Source organism: Globicephala melas, chromosome 11, assembly GCF_963455315.2.
Source record: "Globicephala melas chromosome 11, mGloMel1.2, whole genome shotgun sequence".
Lineage (NCBI taxonomy): Eukaryota > Metazoa > Chordata > Mammalia > Artiodactyla > Delphinidae > Globicephala > Globicephala melas.
In genome coordinates, this window is record NC_083324.2 from 71538204 (window position 1) to 71545787 (window position 7584).

A 7584-nucleotide genomic window follows, 5' to 3' on the forward strand; every position below is an offset into this window, starting at 1 on the left:
ATACGTCAGGTGAAGGGAAAAAAAAGCAAGAAGCAAAACAGAATGTGTCTCAATGTTGGCAGTGATTTTTTTTTTCCTGGATGATGGAGTTATAGGTTATTTTTTTTTATTGCTGCTTTTCAACATTTCTCATCCTTCCAAAATGAATGTGTTCAACTTTTTCTTACCATAAAAGAAATTCAGTAACATTAAAGAACTTTTAGAATAAACTAAAAATTTGGGGAATTCCCTGGTGGTCCAGTGGTTAGGACTCGGCACTTTCACTGCCGTGGCCCGGGTTCAATCCCTGGTTGGGGAACTAAGATCCCACAAGCCTCGTGGTGTGGCAAAAAAAAAAATAAATAAATAAAATGTTAAAAATCACTCATGATTCTATTTGCTTCATAAAACCACTGCTGTTGTTTGACTCCTTTTCCTATCCAGCTGTTTTTACACAGAACCTGTAATGTTATATCCTGCTTTTTTTTTTACTCCTCATCATATATTGATAGTCCTTAAAATCATAATTTTTGTTATGGCTGCATGATAGTCTATGAAATAGATACACCCAAATTTAACCTAGCCCTCATTATTGGATACTTAGGTTGTATTTACTTTTTGCCATTATAAATTCATTCAACAAATATTTACTGAGCACCTATGTGTTACTACTCCATGCCAGACATCATCCTAGGCACTGGGGCAGGCACTGGGGCTACAGCTCCCAGATAAATAAAAGTGCTACAAATTTTCATGCATATAGATTTTTCCCCCATGTTTTAGGTTCCTTCCTTAAGATAGAGTCTGAATTGATGAGTGACTGACTCAAAGTTGTGAAAAATGAAGAGTTCCTTTTCATTAATGAAATTCACTCGCATTCACTGATGAAACAATAAAGATACTTGAAGCTTTAGAAGTTGATACCATCAGATTGTATCACTTACTACTCCCTCATGCTTTGAAGATTTTAGCACCTGGCTTGTCACTCTCTTCACTCTCACTTCTGTCAAATTCTTGGTGATGCCTGATTTGGTACCACATAGACAATTTTTCCAACATGTGCGATAGTTTGTTTGCAAAGATGACCACGCCAGTTCCTCTTGTCCCACATGACACTTTGCAGTGATTTTGCTGCTCCTTGCAACAAGAGGTGGAGTCTGTTTCTCAACCCCTTGCATCTGGGCTGGTCCTAGGACTTGTTTTGACTAACAGAATGTGGCAGAAATGACACTGTGTAAGTCCCCAGAGTCTGGGCTTCAAGAGCTCTTGCAGCTTCCCCTTTGCCCTCTTAGAAAACTTCCAACATCATGTAGAGAAGTCCAGTCTGGCCTGCTGGAAGATGAGACGCCACATGAAGGAGAGCTGAGATGCCCTGAGCAACATCCACCCCATATGAGTTCCTGTTACCCAGCCCCAGTCAAGCTTCCAGCTGACTGCAGCCTCATGAGAGAGCCCTGGCAAGACCAAGAGAAGAACTGCTCAGCAGAGCGCAGCCATATTACCAGATCAACGGTGGATGAGCAGATAAATCGTCGGTAAACAGATAAATGGTGAGTGTTTTAAGCCACTATGTTTTGGGATGTTGTTAATATGGCAGTAGATAACCAATAAAACCAGCTTCCCATCGCCTTGGTTTCTTCTCCACCAATGAGAAGGATGTTCCCACCCAAACCTTGTTACTACCAATTGCTTCACACAGTCCATAATCTCAGTTTTAAGTATCACACTTTCCTATTACCAACTCCTATCTTTTCAGCCCGTCGTACCTGGACTCAAACAATTCTGGATACTTAAGTATGTTTACTTTTTTGCCATTATAAATGAATTCAACAAATATTGAACTTGGATCCACTGGGATCACTCATAAGGCTCACCAGACACTTCGCCTTCATGGGCCCCTCCCTCTATGAGAGAATATTAAAAGTTATATTTTATGATTACCTTGGTATCAGGATGAATATAATCCAGGCTGGATCCATTATTATATATTCATTTTTATTATATTCACTTTTTTCTTTTGATTTTAAACATTAAAATTAAAATATTTTGTGGGCCCCTAAAACTATTGTGGGCCTTCGGCACTATGCCTCCAGGGATGAGACAGCCCTGTCTCTCATCCATTGATCCTACCCCCTTTTCAGCAACACCGACCCCCATCACATCCACCCTTCCCTCCTTACCCAGCTTTGATTCAATGATCTATCATTATCATCAGCTCCTTGCATATACCAATTCCCCGGCCCTTCTCTCCCATCATATTCATCTGGGAAGACCCCACTGCAGTGACTTCTCCAGCCTGCACCCAAGCAGCTGAACGTGGCCGGAAATAACACATACCTAGGCTGACTGGTCTCCCTTAAATTCATGCCCTCAAACACCCTTTGTGTTGACCATCCATGCTCCTGCCTTTCCCCAGTTCTGTGCACTCTCTCAGCCCCCTCGACGGCTATTTTTGCTTCCTCCTCTCTCCTCCAAACCTCCAGCCCCTCCTGTTCCTCCTCCCTCTGCTGGTGGTCTTGTTTCCAGCTTCATGAAGAAAATAGAAGCAGTCTGAAGAGAATTTCCACGTGCTTCCTCCGCCTACCTACATCTGTCTCCATACACTCGCATCTGTTACCATTGATGCGATGCCAGTGTTCTTACACAGGTGAAGCCCTCCCTCCTCCTGGGCACTAGTTCCCATCCCTTCTCACCTGTGTTACTATGGGGCCCCAGCGGTTCTCCACATCCCCTCTGCATCATCAGTTTGCTCTCTATGAGATCATTTTCATCATCCTGTCTCCCATCTTAAAATAACTTCCCTCAATCCCGTATTCTCTTCCAGCTACATTTTTCTGCTTCTCTTTACTGAAAACTCTTCAGAAACATTTGTCTATACCTGCTGTCTTCGCCTCGTCTCCTCTCATTTTCTGTGGAACCCACTCTTGCCCCACAACTCCACGAGATTTACTCTTGTCAAGGTCACCAGTGTCCTCACCATTACCAAATCCAACAGTTGCTTCTCAGTCTTCATCTTGATGGCTCTGTAAGCTGCACTGGACACAGTGGTTCCCTGGGCTTCTAGGCTCAATCTCAGGAGCTTCTCTACCTACCACAATGGCCGCCCCTCCTCAGTCTCCTTTGCTTCCTCCTCATCCTTCCAATTTCTTTCACAGCCCCAGGGCTCAATCCTCAGACCTCTTCTCTTTTCATTTATTTACTTATTTGGTTGCACTGGGTCTTAGTTGTGGCAGGCAGGCCCCTTAGTTGCAGCTTGCCGGCTCCTTAGTTGTGGCATGTGAACGCTTAGTTGCAGCATGCATGTGGGATCTAGTTCCCTGACCAGGGATCAAACCCGGGCCCCCTGCACTGGGGGCATGGACTCTTAACCACTGCGCCACCAGGGAAATCCCCCTCTTCTCTTTTCTACCTTCACCCACTCCCTTCGTGATCTCATCCAGCCTAATCACTTTAAATACTACCTCTAAGCTAATGACTCCCAAGTTTATATTTCCAGCTAAGATGTATCCTTGAAATCCAGCCTCGTGTATCCAACTGCCTGCTTGACGTCTCCACTTAACCACTGACCAATAAGCAACTGAGACCTAGCATGTTCAAATGCAAACTCCTGATTTCCAGCCCCCAGTAGTCTTCCTATGTCAGCCTCACCCATATCAGTGAACGGCCAAGTGTTTTAGGCTAAAATCCTTGGCATCATACTTAACTCTCCTCTTTCTCTCACATCCCATGTCCTGCAAATCCTGTTGACTCTGCCTCCAACCGACAATTTGTCCACTTTCCACAATCTGACCTCTAACACTTGGGTCCAAGCCCCACTATCTCCTTCCTGGACTACTGCAACAGCTTCCTAACGGATCTTCTATTATCATGAAGCAGCTGAGGTGATCCTGATAAAGTGGAAGGCAGCTAAATGCCATGTGATATTCTAAACTGAATCCTGAAACAGAAAAAAAAAAAAATCATTAGCGGAAAAACTGGTGAAGTCTGCGTAAAGTCTGGAGTTTAGTTTACACAAGGTACCAATACTGGCTTCATAGTTCTGACAAATGTACCACGGTAATGTATAATGTTAACACTGGGGCAAACTGGGTGAATGGTATATGGGAACTGTCTTTACTATCTTTACAAACTTCCTGTAAGTTGAAAATTATTCGGGGACTTCCCTGGTGGTCCAGTGGGTAAGACTCGGCGCTCCCAATGCAGGAGTCCCAGGTTCGATCCCTGGTCAGGGAACTAGATCCCACATGCATGTCACAACTAAAAGAGCCCGCATGCCTCAACGAAGATCCGGTGTGCCACAACTAAGACCTGGCAGAGCCTAAATAAATATTTTTTAAAAAATGAAAATTATTCAAAATAAAATGTTTATTTAAGAGATAGAGGTCATAATTAAGTCACATCTCTGCCCAAAACCTTCCAGTGGATCCCATCTGACCTTGTTCCCTACACTCCCCCTGCCTTGCTCTGCTCCAGCTAAATTGGCCTCTGTGTTGATCCTCGAACACATCAAGCATATTCCCTGCCTCAGGAACTTTGCACTAGCTGTTCCCTCTTCCTGAAATGCTCTTACTCAGATATTTTTGCAGTTCACTCCCCCCATTTCATTCAGTCTTCTGTTCAAATTTCATTTTAGTAAAGAGGCCCTCCCTGGTTATCCTATATAATAACCCCATTCCCACCCCTGGCATATTTCCATTACCCTACTTTATTTTTCCCCAGAACACTTTTTCCACCTGACATGTGTATGTATTAGCATATTGATATATAGACTTGCTGCCTCTACTAGATTATAAACTCCGTGAGGGGAAGGACTTTATTTTTCTTTACTGCTGTAACCCAGCTCTTGATTTATCATATCACATCTTGTACTGTGTAGCACTGAATTTGTTTTTCTGTCTTTATTGAGACTTGGGTTTGTTTCATGGTCAGGGTGCAAGATTTAGGTTGATGGTGTGTTCACTGCTTTCTCATAAGTTGGAAGAAGAAAAAAAGATGAATTTTCTGTGGGCTAGGCCCTTCCATTTAATCCTTACCCCAACCCTGCAAGACAGGCATTACTACTTTTTTTTTGACAGGCGTTACTATTATTCTGGTTTCGTGGATGAGGAAGGAGGAGATACAAGGGGTTAGGTGACTCCCCCAAGGTCACAGAGCTAGTGAGTGATGAAGCCAGGGCTTTGACCCAGGCTGGCCTTTGCCCTGTGCCAAGCTACCGATCTAGGCAATTGTACAAGGGTATAGCAGATTGTGGTCTCCAAAAGCTGCTGCCACAAGATCTCCCACCCCACATGCTCTTCTTATGTGACTTTGACATTCCTCCCATTGAGAGATAGGGTCTACGTTCCCTCCCCTTGCCTTTAGACAAGCTTGTAGCTATGGTGGAAGTGATGCTATGTGACTTCTGAGGTTAGATCACAAAATATGATTCAGGTTTGACCTGATTCTCTTGGGACACTTGCCTTTGGAGACCTGAGTTGCTGTATAATCAGTCTGATTGCCCTGAGGTCACCATGCTGTGAGGAACCCAAACTAGCCCCAGTGGAGAGGCCACATGGAGAGGACCTGAGACACATGGCTAAACAGAGAGGCCCGGAGAGCCCAGCTGCTCCAGCTCCTGCTGTTTCAGCTCCAACTGACAGTTGCATGAGAGACAAAGTCAGAACCGCCCAGCTGAGCCCTTCCTGAATCATCCACAGGAATCTGAGAGATAATACAATGATTGTTGTCTTAAGCCACTAAGTTTTGAGGTGATTTGTTATATTCGGTGATAGATACCTGGAACAAAGGAAGTAACAAAATGTCAGAAGCATTCAGTGGGCAAGTCCCTTCTTTCTGGCCCTAAGTTTCCCTTGTAAACAGTGGGCATTAACTCAGTGGCCTCTAAAGATGGTTTCAGCCCTAATGGTTGGTGCTTATCCGTAATGATGCCACATCCCTCATTGTCCATTTTTTGCTGCCTCCTTAATACCCAGTCATTATCCCACCACACCATTATTCCCAGAGAGAAAACGAATGCCCTCCAACATCAAGGAATGTCTGTGGATCTGCTGGGGAAAGGAGATGGGCGCCTCTGGCCCTAATCTGCTTGAGATGTCTTGAAGTGGAGGTGTGGTGTAGTGAAGTAAAATGAACAGGATTTGGAATCTGGCCACTGATTGGCATTGGCTGTGTGACCTCTGAGAAAGTCTCATAACCTTTTTGGGCCTCAGTCTCCTCGTTTGTAAAATAGGGAGAATAGTACCAGCCTTCCTCTCTAACGGGGTTGCTGCGAGGGCAGGATGAGATAGTGTGTGTACAAGCGAAGATATGTGTATAGGAGGTGGGAGAGTGGAGGCTGGGGTGAGTGGTTGCTGAGGCTTTGGGGAGGGGGTGGTCCCTGGTAAAGTCAGTTTCCTGCCCTGGAGTAGGAGAAGGGGTTAGTGATGAGAGCAATAATGGGAAGTTGAACTGGGCTGTTCTGGGCTGTGCTGGGGCTTCTATCTCAGCATCTGTTTCTGTTCCACTATCTTTTTTTTTTTTTTTTGGTAGCACTGGGTCTTAGTTGTGGCAGGCAGCCTCCTTAGTTGTGGCAGGGGGGCTCCTTAGTTGCGGCTCGTGGGCTTCTTAATTGCGGCTCACCAGCTCTTTAGTTGTGACATGCATGTGGGATCTAGTTCCCTGACCGGGGATCGAACCCAGGCCCCCTGCACTGGGAGCGTGGAGTCTTAACCACTGTGCCACCACGGGAGTCCCCCGTTCCAGTATCTTTGAGAATCCACTACTAGGGGTGGAAGCACGTTGACGTAAAGGACACCACTAAGTCCAGGCTTCGGCCTCTGCAAAACTTTCTAACACACACACCCCTCGCCTATTTAACAGTCACCCAGGAAAGAGGGCTTGTCTCACTGCTTGGATTTCCAAGAATCCCCTGAAACAAACCTATTTCTGGCAGAGAACTTTCTATTCTCTGGGTAACTGAGGCTTCAAACCTTAAAGCCATCCTCACCTCCTCTCTCTCCTCTATTCCCTTGTTCAGGATGCTCACCAAACGTTGTCCAGTCCTCTTTCTCCTGGGACCCTGGGTCCATTCGGTCTCACTGTCTCAGTCCTTGTCCACCTTCCTCACCACACCAGACTCAAGACAAGCATTTCCTACCTGGTCTCTCAGCTTCAGAACTTCTTCTTCCTCCCACGCACCTGTTCTGCAGCATGCCTTGAGGTTAAACACTCCGCATCACCATCCTTGTCACCTCCCTCCCTGGCTCAGCAGCCTGAGATTGCTCCTATTACTCTTCAGGCCATGTGATGTCAAGGCAAGAGTACCAGAAGCTGCTTCAAATCCTGGCTCCATCATCCGCAGCTGACTGACCTTCAGGAGATAACTAACTTCTCTGAGCCTCAAGGTCCTCGCTGATAAAAGAGAGGAACACCCTATGTACCAGGCACTGTTCTAAGCACTTTACATGCATGAACTCATCTGAGCATTACAACTCTGTGAGGTAGGTACGATGCTTAACCCTATTTTACAGATGGGGAAACTGAGGCACAGAGCACTTCAGTCATTTGCCCATGTTTTGCAGCTAGTTAACTGCAGGATAGCAACCCAGGCAGTCTGTTTCAGACACC

At 45.4% G+C, this 7584-nt stretch overlaps 1 non-coding gene across 1 annotated transcript; it reads left to right on the plus strand.

The window, feature by feature from the left end:
- The first annotated feature begins 226 nt into the window (after window positions 1-226).
- Window positions 227-298, plus strand: TRNAE-UUC (transfer RNA glutamic acid (anticodon UUC)). The gene has a single exon. It is a non-coding gene; the product is annotated as a tRNA-Glu (tRNA).
- Window positions 299-7584: the final 7286 nt, after the last annotated feature.